Source organism: Triticum aestivum, chromosome 2D, assembly GCF_018294505.1.
Source record: "Triticum aestivum cultivar Chinese Spring chromosome 2D, IWGSC CS RefSeq v2.1, whole genome shotgun sequence".
NCBI classification, from domain to species: Eukaryota; Viridiplantae; Streptophyta; class Magnoliopsida; order Poales; family Poaceae; genus Triticum; species Triticum aestivum.
This window is the reverse complement of record NC_057799.1, coordinates 9,184,279-9,204,245: the sequence shown is the minus strand read 5'-3', so window position 1 is coordinate 9,204,245 and position 19,967 is coordinate 9,184,279. Positions and strand designations below refer to the sequence as shown.

At 36.9% G+C, this 19,967-nt stretch overlaps 1 pseudogene; it reads right to left on the bottom strand.

The window, feature by feature from the left end:
- Positions 1-14,834: 14,834 nt before the first annotated feature.
- Positions 14,835-16,295, bottom strand: LOC123048200 (uncharacterized; annotated as a pseudogene).
- Positions 16,296-19,967: the final 3,672 nt, after the last annotated feature.

Here is a 19,967-nt window from a genome sequence, read left to right as displayed (position 1 = left end):
CTACCGCCGCTATATATGCTGCATCATCCCTTCCTCTTTGGGGAAATACCGATGTAGCTTCAAGCGACATCAAAAGGAATTGTTGGCGCCGTTGCCGGGGAGGATCTTCAACATAACCAGGTTCCTAATCACAAATCTCATCTCCTTGCAATTTACATTATTTGCCATTTGCCTCTCGTTTTCCTCTCCCCCACTTCACAAAAATTTGTCGTTTTATTTGCCTCTCTTTTCCCGTTCGCCGTTTTCTTGCCGGATCTGTTTTTGTGTGCGTTCTTGTTTGCGTAGTCATGATGCCTAAAAGAAAATATTATGATGTTCCTTACCCAAATATTTTGTTGGAAATTGAGAAAAGTACTAAGGAATATATGACTACACAATTTGAGCATAATAAGTATTTTACTGAAGAACTTAAGGAGCACTCCGTTGTGCTAGATGCTATTACAAAACAACTTGATGATATTAGTAGAGAAGTTTGCAATCTTCAATCTAAGTATGCCTTTGTTGAAAGTTTGTTGGAAAAAATATCTGATGCACAAGCTACCTTGGTAAATCAAATGGCTGCTAAACCAATCTCGTTAGAAGATAATAATGTTGAAGATCTTAAAATGATTGGTGTTTCTTCTATTGATTCCTTGTTTAGTAAAGTTAAGAATGATGAAAAAGGGACTGGAGAAGAGTCAACTTTAGGTAGAAGGCATCCCAATATTTCGGAGGGTGAAAATCTTGTTGAGAAAATTGATAAAAGTGGGTTTGGAGAGGTCAAAACTTTAGTTAGTGTTGCACCCACTATTTTGGATTACAAAGACTTTAATTATGATAGTTGCTCTTTGATTGATTGTGTTTCTTTGTTGCAGTCCATGCTAAATTCACCCCATGCTTATGAACAAAATAAAGCTTTTACTAAACATATTGTTGATGCTATGATGAAAGCTCTTGAAGAAAAATTGGAATTAGAAGTATCAATTCCTAGAAAATTGCATGATGAGTGGGAACCTACTATCAAAGTCAAGATTAAAAATTATGAGTGTTTTGCTTTGTGTGACTTGGGTGCTAGTGTTTCTATAATTCCGAAATCTTTATGTGACGTGCTTGGTCTTACCAATCTTGAAGAATGTTCCTTGAATTTGCACTTGGTGAATTATACTATTAAAAGGCCTATGGGAAGAATTAGTGATGTTCTTATTCTTGCAAATAGGAACTATGTGCCCATAGATTTTATTGTTCTTTATATTGATTGCAATCCGTCTTGTCCAATTATTCTTGGTAGACCGTTTTTACGCACTATTGGTGCCGTGATTGATATGAAAGAAGGCAATATTAAGTTCCAATTTCCTTTGAGGAAGGGTATGGAACACTTTCCTAGAACAAAAATTAGGCCACCTTATGAATCAATCATGAGGGCATCTTATGGATCTCGAACCAAAGATGACAAAAGTTAGGTCCTTGCCTTACGCCTAGCTAAGGGCGTAAAACTATAGCGCTTGTTGGGAGGCAACCCAATGAATAAATTTTTTTTTCTTTTTGCTTTCTGTTCTTGTGTGTTAGCACAATTATGCTACTGTTATGATTGTGTTTTTTGTGTTTTAATTATTGTTTATGCCAAGTAAAGCCTTTAGGATCTTCTTGGGTGATAGTTGTTTGATCTTGCTGAAAAAGACAGAAACTTTGCGCTCACGAAAATAATTTTCATAAATTACAGAAAAGAGCTTTTGCTCTGATTATTTTGCAGAAGATTAATATACAAATTACCCTGGACGTCCTAATTTGGTAGAATTTTTGGATTTACAGAAGTATTCGCTAGTCAGATTGCTACAGACTGTTCTGTTTTGACAGATTATGTTTTCTTTGTGTTGTGTGCTTATTTTGATGGCTCTATGGTTTTCTTTGATGAGTTTTTGCCATAGAAAAGTTGGAATACAGTATATATAATACAAAAACAAAATATGAATTGGTTTGATACATCACTTATAGTAGTAGTTTGCTTTCTTATACTAATGGATCTCACAAAGGTTTTGTTGAGTTTTGTGTAATTGAAGTTTTCAAGTTGTGGGTTATCTTACGATGGATGAAGGAAGGATGCAAGAGCCTAAGCTTGGGGATGCCCCGGCATCCCAAGCTATTATCCAAGAATGAGCAACCAACTAAGCTTGGGGATGCCCCCGAGTGGCATCCCCGCTTTCTTCCAACAACTATCGGTATTTTACTCGAGGCTATATTTTTATTCATCACATGATATGTGTTTTGCTTGGAGCGTCTTGTATGATTTGAGTCTTTGCTTGTTTTATTTTGTGTTTTAAGTCATCAATCCTTGATGGACACACTTGTTTGAGAGAGCCAAAATTATATCATGACTTGTTAGAATTGCTCTCTATGCTTCACTTAAATCTTTTATGAGCTAGGACTTTCTCTAGTGCTTCACTTATATATTTTTGAGCACGGTGTGCTTTGTTATTTTTGAGGAAATGCTCTCTTGCTTCACTTAGATTTATTTGAGAGTTAGTAAAATTTTGAAGAAATTCTCTCTTGCTTCACTTAAATTATTTTGAGAGAAAGAAAATTTGTTATCCTCATGATCTTCACTTATATTTGTTTGAGCTTGTGAAAAGCAACACATGAAAATTAGTCCCAAAGTGATAGATATCCAAGAAGGATAAAGTAAAAAAATGTCATGAAGATCATTGGACATAATAAACGTGATTCTTAGTAATAGTGTTGAGATATGATGATGTGATATGTGAGTTATGTTGATGAGTAATTATGCTTTAGTAAGAATATTGGTGTTAAGGTTTGTGATTCCCTATGCATGCACGAAAGTCAATAATCATGCAATGAAAATTATATCCTACTTGTGGTGCATTATTCGGTGTTAATTATGCTTAATGCTTGCTTATGAGATTATTCGTTTCTTGGTTGGTCGCTTCTCAATCTTTTTGCTAGCCTTCATTATGCACTAAGTATGACCTCTACTTGTGCATCCAAAATCTTTTAAACCAGTTTTGCCACATGAGTCCACTATACCTACCTATATGCGGTATTCTTTTGCCGTTCTAAGCAAATTTGCATGTGCCATCTCTAATTTTCAAATAAACTTCTCTTTTGTGTGTTTATTTCACTCGCGGAACGGTAACGGGTGGCTAATATTTTCCATGCTAGATGTGTTATTCTCACGATGAGTGCTTGTTCACTTGTCATTGCACGAGAGTAAGGCAAAGGTATTAGGGATGCCCAGTCCTGAAATGCAAAAATGAATTTACTTTATGTTGTCAAATAATAAATTCCTTGGAAAGTGTTGGTATGGAGGGCACCCGTGGATACGGTTAGCCATGGAAAGTGAAAGAATGGTGGAAAAAGGAATAAACTTTATTTTCTGTTTGGAAACCGCCTATGGCATATCTAGCATGGAAAGTGTTCGTAACTCTGAATCGTTTTTGTTGGTGGGATGGATAAACCTCCCAAAATGTTTTTATCTCTATTTTTTTCGCTTTGAGCTCTGGCACCTCTACAAATCCCTACTTCCCTCTACGAAGGGCCTTTCCTTTACTTTATGCAATTTTTATTTTTATTTTGAGTCTCCATCTTCTCTTACAAAAAGCACCAACTAGGAGGCAATATGATCATGCTTAAGTATTGGGTGTAGTTAATATTCGAGTGTGTTTCATGAATGGAAGAATGTTTGAGCATGATGGGCTAGGGATACTTGTTTTAGCATTGATATTTTGAAAGACATGGTTGCTTGTTGATATGCTTGAGTATCTAAATTATTATGTCAAAACTAGACTATTGCTTTGAATCACATAAAAGTCCAAATGTCCATACTATAAAGAAAAGAATATGATATGACTTGATGAACATCACTCCACATCAATTTTTTTGTTTTTATCACTTACCTACTCGAGGACGAGTAGGAGTTAAGCTTGGGGATGCTGCTACGTTTCCAACGTATCAATAATTTTTGATTGTTCCATGTTGTTTTATTATCAATCTTGGATGTTTTATAATCATTTTATATCTTTTTTGGTACTAACCTATTGACATAGTGCCAAGTGCCAGTTGCTGTTTTTTCCATGTTTTTTACATCGCAGGAAATCAATATCAAACGGAATCCAAATGCCACGAAACTCCACGATGATTTTTTATGGGCCAGAAGGAAGGCAATGGGCCCTGGTTGCACCTGGGGGGTGCCCCGAGGGGGGCACAACCCACCAGGGCCCTGGTGGGTTGTACCCACCTCGGGTGCCCCCCGGACCGCCTCTTTGCTCTATAAATACCCCAAAAATACCAGAACCCTAGAAGCATCGACGAAATAATCATCCAGCCGCCGCAGAGTCCAGAACCACCAGATCCAATCAAGACACCATCACGGAGGGGTTCACCACTTCCATTGGTGCCTCTCCGATGATGCGTGAGTAGTTCTTTGTAGACCTTCGGGTCCATAGTTAGTAGATAGATGGCTTTCTCTCTCTCTCGCTGAATTCTCAATACAATGGTCTCTTGGAGATCCATATGATGTAACTCTTTTGCGGTGTGTTTGTTGGGATCTGATGAACTTCGAGTTCATGATCAGTTATATCTTTTTATATCCATGAAAGTTATTTGAGTTTCTTATATGCATGATCTCTTATAGCCTTGTATTACTTCTCCCATATTTGGGTTTTGTTTGGCCAACTTGATCTGTTTATCTTGCAATGGGAAGAGGTGCCCGGTAGTGGGTTCGATCTTACATTGCTCGATCCCAGTGACAGAAAGGGAACCGACACGTATGTATCGTTGCTACTAAGGATAAAAAGACGGGATCTATATCTACTGCCATAGATAAACGGATCTTGTCTACATCATGTCATCGTTCTTATTGCATTACTCCATTTTTCCATGAACTTAGTACACTAGATACATGCTGGATAGGGGTCGATGTGTGGAGTAATAGTAGTAGATGCAGGCAGGAGTCGGTCTACTAATCTTGGACGTGATGCCTATGTAATGATCATTGCCTGGATATCGTCATAATTATTTGAAGTTCTATCAATTGCCCAACAGTAATTTGTTTACCCACCGTTTGCTAACTTTCTCGAGAGAAGCCACTAGTGAAATCTACGGCCCCCGGTTCTTCTTTCTCATATATTTGCTTTGCAATCTATTTTATTTGCTCTTTTTATTTAGATCTATTATACCAAAAATACAAAAATACTTTGCTGCACTTTATTTTATTTGCGATCTATTATTTCAATCTATTACAACTTTCTCCCGTCAACACGCAATTTCTAGCGCCGTACCCCGAAAGGGATTGACAACCCCTTTAACACGTCGGGTTGTGAGGTGTTGTTATTTGTGTGCAGGGGCTGTTTACGTTGTGTTGCTTGGTTCTCCTACTGGTTCGATAACCTTGGTTTCATTTCTGAGGGAAATACCTACCGCCGCTGTGCTGCATCATCGATCCCTTCCTCTTTGGGGAAATACCGACGTAGCTTCAAGCGACATCAAATATGCTAGTGAAGATTTGCTGATTCCCACAGCCAGGTTAACCCTCCATGCCACGAGAATTTTGCCTATATGATTTGCGGATCTAGTACCGAAGTAGATGGTACGTCCAGGGTATCCGGACATACCGGTCTAGAGGTTCGGTAGCACTCCATGGAACAACACAAAAAAAATCACTGAGAAAACTAGAGGAGAACAACCTAGCATCGTATCAATCTAGAACCAATCTAGATCAGAGAGAGAGATGGGGTGCGGGCAGCAAGGGAGGGGGTAGTTGTGGGCTTTGCGATGCCTTTGTGTGTCCCCACCCTCATATATATGTGGAAGGGTCAAGGGATTGGCCGACCTAGCACGAAGAGTCCTCAACGAGTCAGCCACCCTGGCAGTCCCCATCTAGGAGGACTCCTCCCTAGGGGTGGCTTGGCACCTTTGGACTTATTTGTCTAGCCAACTTGGGCCCTTGGTGGCCACTTTCCACCGAAGGTGGTGGGGGTTTGGCCTATCAGGAATCTCCTAGAATCTACTGAAAGTTTTCGTTGCCTTCCAAGACTTCCTAGGCACTTACACTTTCGGACACTTCCGGGACCTCCCGGAACACTTTTGGATTCATTTCTAACAAGAAAACTTCATCCTGGAACCTTTGTATTAGAGACTGAGTTGTTTATGTCTTATGTGGTTCATCTACAGTCTCGATCGAAGTTTCGACATAACATGTGGAATCTTTCGGTTCTGTCTCAGGAATGATCTCCGGAACAACTTTCGGTGTTTCAATCCTCTGATCTGACCCCGAACATTCACCAATCTCGTCGAGTTGTACTGTCCTTCCATTCACCTTTTTCATGATAAATTGTTTCTCCAGAAACACTCTGTCCTTTGCGGAAAACAGTTTTGCCTTCGTCCGGTGATAGAAGTCAGACCAAACAATATTTTGGGGACAACTAACAAAGTATCATTGGGTTGAGCTTATTCGGTTGTAAAAGCTTTACATATCACTAGTACACAATGGGGCTATTAAGCCCCCAACCCCCCCCCCCCCAACAAATCGCACGGGATAGCGAAAAAACTGTGTGTGATAACCACATCACACACGCTTAGTAAATAAAATTGTTTGCAGGAAAATTAGTTGTGTGCGATCACGCACGACCTCAGAAAGTAAACAATTTCAAAAATTGTGTCGTGAGTGCTATAGTTCACATGATTGTTCAAAATAAATTGTGTGTGATGATTGAGCTTTCACACACAACTATTCTGCAAAGAACAGTACAGATCACGCCGCCTTGTGTACAGGTGTTATTTTTGCCAGAGTCACATACAATTCATTCTTAGAATACGTGTGGGATTGACATGAGTGTTTCTGGAGAAACAATTTATCATGAAAAAGGTGAATGGGAGGACAGTACAACTCGACGAGATTGGTGAATCTTCGGGGTCAGATCAGAGGATTGAAACAGTTTTGCCTTCGTCCGGTGATAGAAGTCAGACCAAACAATATTTTGGGGACAACTAACAAAGTATCATTGGGTTGAGCTTATTCGGTTGTAAAAGCTTTACATATCATTAGTACACAATGGGGCTATTAAGCGCCCCCCCCCCCCCTAACAAATCGCACAGGATAGCGAAAAAACTGTGTGTGGTAACCACATCACACACGCTTAGAAAATAAAATTGTTTGCAGGAAAATTAGTTGTGTGCGATCGTTGGGCCATCACGCACGACCTGAGAAAGTAAACAATTTCAAAAATTGTGTCGTGAGCACTATAGTTCACATGATTGTTCAAAATAAATTGTGTGTGATGATTGAGCTTTGACACACAATTATTCTGCAAAGAACAGTACAGATCACGCCGCCTTGTGTGCAGGTGTTATTTTTGCCAGAGTCACATACAATTCATTCTTAGAACACGTGTGGGATTGACATGGGGGTAAATAAATCCTCCATGTATCGTTTGATTCACAAAAATAATTAAGACATTGAGTAGGAAAAAGGATAGAAATAGGAAATTCAAAATATTATTCAGTCATTCATTACATGATATATATCATCACATATATGTGATCATACAAATTAAGTACTACTACAAATACATAAATAATGAAAGACAACTATACTAAAAATTAATAATCTCTCCTTAGGGCCCTTTGACTGCGGCACTCCAGCAGCTCCCTGATGCGCGCCGGCTTCAAGTGCGACTGTAGTTATCCGCCTCACAGAATGTGACATGTCAAGTGGCGGCTTCACGGCCAGGCTAAAAAATTTAGAGTTACTTCACGCAGAAAAGATAGCAGGAACAACGTGCTAGGGATTGAAATAGGCAACACGGCCACGCTAACGCTTCATGGGCCCGAATTGCATGTCTTAAGTAAGACTTTTTTTGATGTACCTGATGCACCCCTCATAAATTTACATGACGCACTTGTTAATTTTGTACTCCCTCCGTTCCATAATGTACGACGTTTTTTGCCACTACACTAGTGTCAAAAAACATTCTATATTATGGGACGGAAGAAGTAGCAAATTGCTATGCTAATTTCCTTTTGACCCTGATGCCTATAGATCTGTCCCTGCTTGTGCAGTCTACCAAACACGTTACCGAGTCATCCTGTTCGACGCCCGCAGGCGACAAACAGGCGAGGTGACTCACAGGGGCATTGGGCCTGCCCCGTAAGTGTACTGTAGCTGATGGCGTACTTTAGAAGATGGGTTACAGTAGCCGCCAGGTGTACAGCAGCGGCCGGTTCACTGTAGAGACCCAGTTTTTTTTTCCTGTCACCTTTTTTTATTTGCCTTCCAGATTTAGTTTTTCTTATTGGTTTTCTCTTTTTGAATTGTTTTTTTAATTTCCTGTACTATACACCTTTTTATAATATACAGTGACTATCATTTAACATACACACCGAACATTGTTTTAATATATGTCGAATATTTTTTTATTACGGTGAACTTTTAATCATATATGTAGAATTGTTTTTAAATACAAGTTGTATTTTTTAAATATAAATTGTATCTTTTAATAATATTTAAATAGAAAAATTATAATGCAACGTGATTGTTTTTAATATATAGTGAACTATTTTCTACTATATAATCGAAATTTTTATAAGACACCATGAACTTTTTTAAAAAAACATAGTGAACTTATTTTAATAAACGCTGAACTCTTATTGAAAAAACACAGTGAACTTTTTTCTATTATACTGTGAAATATTAATTAATATGCAATGACCAATAACAAATTGTTCATCGTGTGTTAAAAATCCCAAACAAACAAATGTTCAATGTATATTAACAAATTGGTCAACATGTAGTTGAAACGTTCACCACATATTAATAAAAGAAATGCAAAAAATTAAAAACGAAAGAAAAACTCAGGACAAATAGCAAGAGTAAACCAAACAACAAAGAAGCAGCAAGAAAAAACAAACAAAATTCAACAAAAAAGGAACGGAAAAACAAAACAGCAAACAGGCAACACGCTGCCACAAACTGGGCCGGCCCACCTGTGGGCGATTCGATTGAAGCCACTCCTATTTATCGCTGCAGTCGGTATATAGGATCGGGCGTGACAATATGTCCCGCTTGACGCGGGACAAATGCCAGCATTGCCAGTGATTACATACAAGACCAGCCCAGCGCACACCGGAGCAGCGCTCCTTCACTCACCCGCGCGTGCGAAGAAGAAGAGGGTTGGCCATGCTGACATCACCCCAATTTATATTTTCTTATTATTGTTTTTAATTTTTTTATATATTTTAAATATATATATTTCAAACAAATAGTTACCATTTTTACCAAACCATGAATTTTAAAAATGCAATACAATATATAAATATATTAGTACAATTAACCAATGTTTAGGAGATGAAACAAATGTTCAAATGCTTTAAAAACAACATATAATAAATTTTGAGATAAGTTTATACAATGAAAAAGATATTTTTAGTATAAAAAACTATTTTGTACCATTAACGAAATGTACATGATATTTTAAATAAATATTCTCGCATTTCCAAAAATAATTGGGACATCTGAAAATATTTAACATGATGTAAAAATAAAAATAATGATTCTTTAGTTTAAAAAATGTGTACTGCAATTAACAAATGGATGTTATATTTTAGAGAAATATTCATGCATTTGAAGAAATGTTTGTGACCACATAAATGATAAATGTGCATCATTTATTTGAAGAATGTTCGTAGTGTATCAAAAAAATGTTTGATGTGCACACTAAAAATTATATTGTGTATTGATAAAAAATAGATTTGTGTTAAGGCAGAGAAAACCATTGAAAACCGACAAAGAAAAACAATAAAACTGAATAATAGGAAGAAATAAATAAAAGACCAGTGAAAACAAAGAAAGGACGGAGAAAACCAATGAAAAAGTCAGAAAAATACAGTGAAACCCCAGAAATAGACGAAGAAAACCTATGAGAAAAACTCAAAAACCGGGGATAACTTGTGAAAATAAAAGAAAAAACACTAAAAGGGAGAAAACAAATGAAGATAGCTAGCAAGGAAACAAGGAAAACTCGAAAAAGGAAAAAGAAAGAAGAAAACAGAAAATATATAGGGAAGGAAACCGAGCTAATGAAAAAAATCAGAAACAATAGACCGGCCCAATAGCTAAACCACGGTGAAAAGGCTTCAGGCCAGATGGTAGGTGCACTCGCCCTAAGCTAGATTATGGTAGGACCGGCCCACCATGTTGTAACCTCGCGTCAAGGATGTACCGGTTGGCCGGTCCTGTAATGCCACTTGGAATTACTGGATGGTCCAACTTTTTGGTATTTTCCTTTTTAAGGTTGATTTATTCTTTTGTTTTACTTTTTCTAAAAAAAGTTGAAGATATTTAATATACATGTTTTCAAAAACATGCATTCCTTCAAAAGATATATTGTCGAGAAACAGAATTTTTTTAACCCAATGTAATTGTTTTAGTTAGCAAACGTTAAAAGAAATGTGGATAGCTTTCAAAACTTATGCTTCCTACATTTTAAAAAATGCTCATATGTATCAAAAAATGTACATGGGATGCTTATACAATGTAAAAAAATGTCCGTGTAATTCCAAAGAAATGACATAAAAAATACTTCAGATGTATAAGAAAAATGTATGATTTGATCGTAAGAAAGTAGACTTTGAAACATATATTTTCAATTTTTTAATCATGTATACAATATATAAAAAACTTTTCATGTATACCAAGAACGTACAATGTGTATGAAAACAATAGACATAAAAAACACATATTGAAAAAAGTGTTAATCATATTTAACAATGTTATATCTGTATGGAAAATATTAAGCATGTATAAAAATGTTTTAGATGTATAAGAAAAATGTACAATGTTTACCAAGAAAAATAGACATCAGAACATATATTTGAAACAATATTCTTGTACATGAAAATTTTAAACCTGTATAAAAGAGTGTTTTAGATATAATCCAAAAATGTACAATGTGAAAAAAACAATAGGCATCTAAACATAAATTTGGCAAAACATGTTGATTATTTATTCAAAAAACAATTAACATATATTGGTTTTTTTACGTATATGATAAATGTGGACATGTGTAAGAAAAAACAAAGAATATCAGTAAAATGTAGTGCGAAAGAATGGAAATCGGTGAAAACTGAGAAAGAAAGAAAGTACGATGAAACAAACGAAAACAAATAAAATGAAATATAAATAAGGAAAAAATGAAAGACTGAAGAAAACCGAATAAAACATAGAAAGAAACAAAACAAAATCAGAGAAAAACAAAAGATAAAAAACCATTAAAACCGAGAATGAAATGTAGAAAATCAGTGAAAAACAAATACAAAACAAAGAAACCGGTGAAGAAAGAAAAAAAATCAAAACTAGGAAGGAATGGAAACGGAATAAGGTTGTACTGCGAATTAGGGCTTGGCATGGGCCGGCCCAGTATTGTTCAGCCACACGATTACACGAATAAGGTTTAAGCAAGACATATGCTACTCTCGCCGTAAGCAAGATATAGCACACGCGTATAAGAGAGCTCCTCTTTGGCGCCTTTAGGGTCGGGAAGCTTACCTAGCTGTCTGGGCTTGCCAAACAAAGGAAGAAAGATCGCTCTGGTCGGATGGGTCGCATAGTAGATCAATCGGTTAATGGTTGACCAGTCAACCGTTCACGGGATAGCCATTGACCGTTTGTCTTTCTTTAAATGGAGCGAAATTTGTAAAAGAAAACTTGGATTTTAAAAAAGTTCATAGACTTGAAAAATGGAAAAAGTCCAAAATATCATAAAAAGGCTCATCAATTTGAAAAAAGTTCATCATTTTTGTAACAGAGTTCATGGATTTTAAAAAAGTTCATCGATTTTGAAAAAAAGTCCAAAAAATTTAAAACAAAACTCACCGACTTTGAAAGAAAATTTGATCGTGCATTTAAAAAAAATCCAAAAAATTGAAAACAAAACTCACCGACATTGAAAAAAATCATGCATTTTGAAAAAGAATTAACTTTGAAAAAATTTCACCCATTTTGAAAAAATATCATGGATTTGAGAAAAAGTTCACGAATTTATGAAAAGAAAATAAAATAAAAAGGTATAAATAATAAGGAAAGACCAAATTAAACCGTTCAAAAAACCAGAAAAAGAAAAAACCCTATCAGAAGCTTCTAGAAGCTTCACAAACAGATCGGAAGGTTCTAGAAGCTTTACAGAACGGGTTGGGTCTTTTCACGAGAAAATAAACAGCGTTGCTAGTCTACTTCACCCGTATGTGGTCAAGAAAGAAAAATCTATGTCGGTGGACCCTGTTAGCTAGCTGTGTCGGAGGGGGTGGGCAACCGTTTGCTGAAACTCCTTTAAGTGGTGCTACGGGTGCCAAATAGATTTTGGGTAGGATCTGCCTATGTTAACTAGTCGCCTGAAGTTCTTCTTTAGGTCCTCTCGGGCCTGGTCATCTAGAGCCGATCACAAGCAGTCTTTTTCCCGAATTGACCGGCTGAGAGACGAAACGGTAGCACAAGCGTATGGGATTTCCTGCCTATCTCTTGATTCGATTGAAATCGATGATCTGTATCGTCTATAGATCGACAATCTGTAGGCAACCGGTAGCACACCGGAACTGCAGAAAAAGTTGTAAGCACCGGCTCACGCCATTGCGTCGGACATGGTTGCACTGTCCCGAACTGAAGACCATCGTTCAAGTAATTAGTGCCCTATAGGCTACAACTCCTCCCTTTTTAATTTCTTTTACTGATATAAAATATAAAGCCCTACCGTTGCCATCTTAGTTTATTAAAAAAATTGGAACAAATTTGGATTGTTTGGGGAATATAATGTCATGCACCCAAGATATTTAGTGGTTGATCGTTTAAAATCAAGGCTCATTCTATTTCTATTGTACTATCTTGTCAAGTCTATAATACATGGAGTTCCAATGCATTGATACTATTTTTGTTTGGTTCAAATGCATTAATTTTTCATGGCCGCTAATCGTGAGGACGCACTTAAGAGTGGAGAACATAGAGATTGTTGGACCTCAATTGTGTTGCAAGTTACTTCTCATCATCCAGGGATCACTTAAGGATTATATGAGCCCACTTGATATTCTTGAGTTTCTGAAGAAGTGCCCCTTCTATCCTAACAATGCTATAATTGCACACATAATTTTGTTAACCATTCCTATGAATGGCAGTTGCATTTGCGGAAATAAGCTTTTCTAAACTCAAGTTGTTGAAATCATACTTGCGTTCTACTATGACAGAAGAAAGATCCAATGGATTGGCAATAATAGCACATGAAAATGATGTCTTCGAGAATATTAATTATGAACACTAGTCATCAGCCCGTGCTACAGCACGGTCTAGCATCTAAAATAATCAGATGACTTTGTCTTGTAAAAACACTACTTGTAAAAAGCAGGTTGTTAGGAATACCAAAACTCAAGGCCCTGTAGGCTGTAAGGGACTTTTGAATGAGAAATGGGGGATTGCAATCGGAAATTGTATTTCACGAACATCATAGGATATAATTTTTCTCCTCCATGTTTTGGAGGAATCGGACGATGAAATCGAATGTCATGCAATGTTTTCTATAAGAGTGTGAATATAACTTCTATCTTTATCTGTTTTCTCTTTTAGCAGGTCGCACATATTTTCGAGGTAATTCATGTCTTTTTTCCTACGCAAAATTTAAACACTAATTTCAAAGCAATGCATGCGTTTGATATTCTTGTATTGTTCGACTGGCCATGTAATTGTAATTCAGTCAGCCAGTTAAAAAATGTGTGCCAAAGTGGCCCTGTATATTGATTACGATATATTATTGTAGGTTAGAAAATATATTGTTTGCCTTGGTTTACTTCTGACATTTCAGTTATTTTTTTATTAGACTTTTCATGTATTTATTGTTATTAGATTGACCTACAATATTTTTGGTGACTGTTTGACTAAAATATGCATTATCCTAATTTTGTGTGACCTAATTAAATATAAACTATATTTAACATTCTAAATGAAGTATCTTTTTTGTGTGTTCTAAGTGACATCTTTGTATTTTATTTTGGTTCCTAGTTACACCAAACACAACTTGTGGATATTACATATGGATGTGTTTTTTTATATCACATGCAGATTTTTTTTAGAATAATCACGTAAGGCTGTTGGAAGGTAGAGGCCGAACAGCTTATAGGATGTTCAGATCACGTGGGGCTGTTGGAAGGGTGTCTCGGACGTACATATGAAAATAGCTAGGACTCTTTTTCTGTCACATAAGTAGAGAAATAGGACTCTTTTTCTACCACTTCCGTATAGAAATAGGACTCTTTTTCTGTCATGTTATCTCAGCTGCATAATTATGATCCGAAAGCTATTATTAGGCATTTTCTAGAATTAACGTGGAGGTTTCGATGGTGCCTCCAATTAGTAAATATAAGATATAGTTGAAGATTTCATTTCAAGGAACACAAGAAGAAAGACACTTTTCGGTCGAACATCAATTTATTGACTTAGTTATACTTTTAATCTTTTGCGTTGATATTTGATAAGTTTTAGAAATTATACATGCTTGAGTAAAAAAGATTACAAATTTTATGACCCCATTTGCTTTTCGCAATGGGCCCCCGAATTTCTAGAGACTGCATGCCCTGTCACTTAAGATTTGACCCCATTCAAGGATTAATGCAATTGTGCGAGATGATGGTATTTGTTATCTAGACAGTGCCCCGCACCCGGGGGGGGGGGGGGGGATATAAAGTTCTGATCTCCAATACATTTAATTGAATGTATTATCACTCCTTAAATTTATATGTCCATGGACACATAAACACATATGTTTGAAAATACATCAAAGTGCCACATTATTCAAGTTGCTGAAGCACAATTAAATTGGCACACCTCGTCGCTTCCTCCCTGGCAAGGCACTCCCTTCATCTGTGTCCTGAGCACGACTTATAACAAAATTAGAAAATACATTATGAGGGGGTATCCTTGATTCCCAGGAAATAAGAATGAAGTCTTCTTTCGGTCTAACACTAGGATCCGCTAGCAACTCCCCAAATGTCACACTTGGTGATTCCTTCTTGATTGAAACATTAGTCGTATAAGGTATCATTCTAAGTGGATGCATAGCAAAGTCTGTTATGTCCACCGGGTGCCCTTGTTCTATAAGCATGCTTGGATGCACACCATACATGGCGATGTTTCTTTTAATCATTCTTATCCCCTTGTCCAATAGGCAATGCCAAAACTGGGCATTGAGATTTCTTCTCAACAAATCTGCGTAAGCATTTGTTGCGACAAGTGAACCTTGTGTGTGCAACTGCCTGGCAACTTCATCTGCTATTTTGAGTAGACGTGGATGTTCTGCCGGATCTACGCTCCCGAATGCTAGTGTCTTGAATAGGTACCTCCACTCGTCATAAGACAGAACACTAAGAAAAATCGGTTTCACAGATCCAAATCGGGCTAATCTTTGAATTCTACTTATGATGATGATATGGCTTCCTCTGCCCTTTGTTAAGAGAAATGAGTGGAAGTTTTTCCAGTCATCATCACTTACATCAGAAGCAAACTCAATAACTACAAGCGTCTTCATCCCAGACATGGTCCTTCCATGCCTCAAAAAACTATCGCCACTCAAGTGCAAAACAGAAGAGAAGCACGAGCAAACCCTTTCGTCGCCACACACATGAGTAACCAAAGTTTTCTTCCCAACTTTGGCACCGCCTATGATCGGAAGAATGGCTGGTGCATCACCAGCAGGTCTGTGCTGCAACAAGAAGCTCAAGAGTTTTTGCTTTTCAGCATGCCGTCCGAACATAAAGTTGTCGGTGTAAAGATAGATGTCGTATGGCCTACGAGACATGCGCTCGCATCCACCCAGAAGCAGAACAAATTCTGCCATGTTAGCAATAGCAACTTCTAAGCTTTCCAAGGCACCTAGTGACTCAAGGCACATGGCCTTATCATCCTTCTCGGTTGTTGTTCGAGAACGCTTGAGGGGAATTGCTAAATATATGCTGCTGCTAGATGAGTCTTTGATGCTAACCTCATCGAAGCATGCACTGTCTTGGAGGGTTCGGTACCTCGAGGTGTCCAAGACGCGGTATCCTCTGTACATGGCCTCTGAGAGCATCTTGAGCTGCAACAACATACCGGAGTTGGTTATGTACCGTGCATCCGCCTCCTCAACGACCATGCTTACTCTCATTAGGAGGTGCTGCAACCTCTCTATCAGCTATTCTGCCTCCGAGCGTGAAGGCTTCGAGTGGTACTTGTTCAGCAGGAAGGAGATGAAACGACTTGCAAGTTCACCTGCAACCGCAGATATGGCAACCTCCATGGCCAGGATTGATTAGGTAAAGCTTCCGTAAGTCGGGCTGTTTGAAGAAATAATTTACCATTCCGGCTTCCGCCAAGACTTGCAGGGACTCTTGTCTTGGAGTTACAACAGCTCATTACTTCAGTAATCTAAGGGCACTAGTAACATGTTTGTTCTTCTCCTTTGGTTTGTTCAGAACCCAGTCAGTCTATGTGGCTTATATTTCCACACGTCCACACTTGACTATGGAGCGGTCTTTGTGCACTTGACACTACGTAGCAGAGGTTTCTATTTTCTGCGCCAAATCGATCCAGCTCTAGGCTATAGATAATGAGAGCCACTTCAAACTAGTCGTAAAGACTCAGTTGGTAGTTGCAACCACTAATCCACTATCGTCGGTGCTGGGTAACCCTGTGACAGCGATGGGCACTAGCTAACAAAGGGAGACGAGGCGACGACTTGTGTCGTTCGACTGTTTCTAGGATATGGAAGCACCGTGTCTGGAGGGAAATCTGTGGACGTTGTTTCAAGAAACGTGCAACTCAGGTCTATTTCCACAAACGTCAGGGAAGGGGCAATGCGGGACTCCTCAAAAGCTGACAATTTTCATGTTAACTGTAATATTTCGCACCCGCAGAAATAAGAGAGCAAATTTCATTGTTTTCTGAAATTGTCACCCCGTCTGCATGTCTACGGTACATTACGTAATTTATTTTTCATTTTTATTTCCGCTTATATTTTGAAACTTTTAAATATACATATTTTTCAGAAATTACTTTACTTAAAGATTAAAATTTTCACCGCACACTAAGAAGTGTTCGAAGATCATGTAATTTGTAAAAAATGTTAATCTCATTCTCAGAAAAATTTCATAGCATTTAATTAAACTTTCATGCAGTGTAAACAATTATTGGCACAAGTAAAAACGTTTGCACCATTAAAACAATGTTTCACGTGTATTAAAAACTATTCAACGTATATCCAGAAAATATTCAACATGCATATTAATATGTTTAACATGTATTAAAAAATTGTTCAGGTTTCTGACAAACTTTCTACGTGTATAAAAAAATAGTATCTATTCAAAAAATGATCGACGAGTTTTTGAGAAAACAATCATGTATTTTAAAAAAATGTTCAATGTGTATCTGAATTTTTTAACATGTATTCAAAAAATGTTTAATGTGTACCTGAGAAATGTTTAACAGGTAATCAAAATAATGTTCAAACATGTATTTCAGAAAATGTTCATCATGTAATTGAAAAGTGTATACCGTGTATACAAAAAATTAGCATATTGAAAAATTAAAAAGAAATAGAAAAAGAAGAAGAAAAAATTGAATAGAAAAAAAAGTAAAATAAAATGGAAAATAGAGATAAACACTAACAAAGAAAACATATAAAAATAAAAACCAAAGAAAACTGTTAACAAACAAAATACGAAAAATATAGTGCACGAAATGTTCTAAATCCAATCCATACCGATCTATCAAACCTTCCCGAAAACGTTCTAATGGGTTGACCCACTAATGCGATCACACACGGAATGCTGAGGCAAGACGGTGATACATCACGCTATGGCTATAAGTTGCCCATACCGATTCCTAATAGGAATTGCCTACAGGTGATGTCAAGCGGGTCGGCCCAGTAGCGAGGTTCCCTTCATTGTGCGTTTTAGGTTCTTGTAGGGTTTCCTATTTATTTTATTCCTCTTTTTTGTTTTATCATTGGTTTTCTTCGGATTTCCTTCATTTTCTTTATTTTGCTATGTTTTTTTCTCACTTTTTTTTTCTTTGTTATACTTTGGTTTTTTTAATTCTTAGTTTTCTATGATCTTCTTTGCTTTTTTTGTTGTTTCTTTGCCATTTTTATTGTTTCACTTTGTTTCCACACACGTCCTCTTTTTATCGGTATACAATGTACATTTTTAGATCACACATGAAACATTTTTATGATACACTTTGGAAAAATTTTAATTGCATGATTTATATTTTACAAACGAATGTTTGTGAACATTTTTTGAATTAACAGTAACACTTTTTTACAAATTAAATTTGTGCATTTTTAATGGAAATAAACATTGTATAAATATTTTTTAATTGTCACAAACATTTTTGAATTGCCGGAATTTTCTTCAAAATGTCACGTCATAGTTCTAATGGTTCAAAACATTTTTACGGTACAAAATATAAACAGTAGAATAAAAATGCAAACAAAACAAAAATGTACGGGTAAAAAGGGAAATGCATGGGAGACTTCAGTGTGACGTCAGCAGGCAGGGTCACTGGGCTGACCCTGCGATAGGGATTGCTGCCGGGGGCACATAGCCACATCCGATACATCACACTACAAGCGGGATATATCCCTAGTGCACCTAGGTTGCAGAGCTTCTGCTGGGTTTTTTTTCGTCTCATATGCCTTCTGGATGTCTAGCTTCGCCACATAATGATAATTCCCTCTTTCTATTCATACAATTCAAACACTCATAGGTCGCAATGACACTGTCAATAATAAGTTTATCCGGCACAGAGGTCGATTGTTTTTTAGAGATAATTTCGGGGAGAACCTGCTTAAGTCGGTTAGCGAGTACTTCTGAATCGATTTTATAAATCACACTGAGCAAGCTAATAGGGCAGGACTGCGAAAAAAGTATGGTTTGTACCTTAGGATTAATAACAATGAACGTCCTGTTAATCTCCTCCGCATAATCTTTTCCCTTCAATATCCTAATCACAACATTGGTAACGTCCTCTCACCATGCAAGTGCCAATAATTCTGATAAACTTGAGCTAGGAATTAATCCGTGCCCGGTGCTTTTGTGGAGAACATTTGGGAATAGGGCCACACTAGTTGTAGTGTATGATCCTTTTGCTTTTATTTTTGTTTATTTTGCTATGGTTTTGTCGAGAGCATTTTCCTTGTTTTGCTATGGTTTTTCTTTCTTCGTTATACTTAGGTTTTCTTTTTTTATTTCTTGGTTTTCTTTGTTTTGTATGATCCTTTTGCTTTTATTTTTTTTCCTTTCTCATTTTTTATTGGTTCACTTTGTTTCCACACATGTCCTCTTTTTCCTCAGTATACAATGTACGTATTTAGAGCACTTATGAAACAATTTTATGATATACTTTGGAAATATTTCAAATGCATGATGTACATTTTTTACAAATGCATGTTTGTAAACATTTTTTTGAATACACAGTAACATTTTTTACAAATTAAATTTGTGCATTTTTAATGGAAATAAACATTTTTCTATCCTATGGAAACATGTTTTATATTGTATAAATATTTTTTAAATGTCACAAACATTTTTGAATCCCCGGAATTTTTCTTCAAAATGTCACGTACATAGTTCTAATAGTTCAAAACATTTTTTATGGTACAAAATATAAACATTTCGAAATATAAACAATAAAATAAAAATGCAAAAAAGGAAAACAAAATTGTACGGGAAAAAAATGGAAATGCATGGGTGACTTCAATGTCACGTCGGCAGGTGGGGTCACTGGGCTGACCCTGTGATAGGTATTGCTGCGGGGGGCACATAGCCACATCTGATACATCACACTGTAAGTGAGATATATCCTTAGCGCACCTGGGTTGCAGAGCTCTGCAATATGCTAGTTTTTTTGTCTCAAATGCGTTCTGCATGTCTAGTTTCACCGCATAATGATAATTCTTTTTGCCTCTTTA